Source organism: Sinocyclocheilus grahami, unplaced genomic scaffold (genome assembly GCF_001515645.1).
Source record: "Sinocyclocheilus grahami isolate Dianchi unplaced genomic scaffold, SAMN03320097.WGS_v1.1 scaffold1927.1, whole genome shotgun sequence".
NCBI lineage: Eukaryota > Metazoa > Chordata > Actinopteri > Cypriniformes > Cyprinidae > Sinocyclocheilus > Sinocyclocheilus grahami.
Window position 1 is genome coordinate 117,284 of NW_015507106.1, and position 598 is coordinate 117,881.

General features: G+C 38.8%; 1 protein-coding gene across 1 annotated transcript in view; it reads left to right on the plus strand.

The window, feature by feature from the left end:
* Nucleotides 1-598, plus strand: part of LOC107573385 (NACHT, LRR and PYD domains-containing protein 3-like) — a 25,707-nt gene that overhangs the window by 23,745 nt on the left and 1,364 nt on the right. The gene's annotated exons all lie outside the window — the stretch shown is intronic.

Here is a 598-nt window from a genome sequence, read left to right on the forward strand (position 1 = left end):
GATGATTAAGACATTTATAATGTTACAAAAGATTTCTATTTCAGATAAATGCTGTTCTTCTGAATTCTACTCCGCTGTTTTCAACATAATAGTAGTAATAATAATAATTTTATGTATTTTGGATAAATAAATGCAGGTTGGTGAGCAGAAGAGAACTGGACTGGTAGTAATCGCAGGCTTGTTAGTTATTCCTGAATCTTCACTCCAGGCTGAACTCAAAAGTTGTCAGCGCAGTTTGAAGTAACTGAAGTTTGAGGTTTCCTGAACTACATTTACAAACTTCTCTGTAGCCTACAAGTTCATGTTAGATCTTCTGCTCCAACCACTGCTTAATGAGATGCTAGAAGTAAGAGAAATACGTTTCTAACATCTGAAGTTCTGGTATGTCTAGCTAATGTGGGCTAATGTGAAGTAACCGCATGAAGCAAACTCAGTTCCTCCACTGCTCTAGACACAAGTGTGTGAAGCTCTTCTGATGAATGACTGCCGCTGATTCACCTTTAGTGCAGAACTGCAGGAATTATTTCTCACCAAACCCATTTCACAAACACTCCTGTGTGTGTGTGTGTCTCTCTCTCTGTGTGTGTGTGTGTGTGTG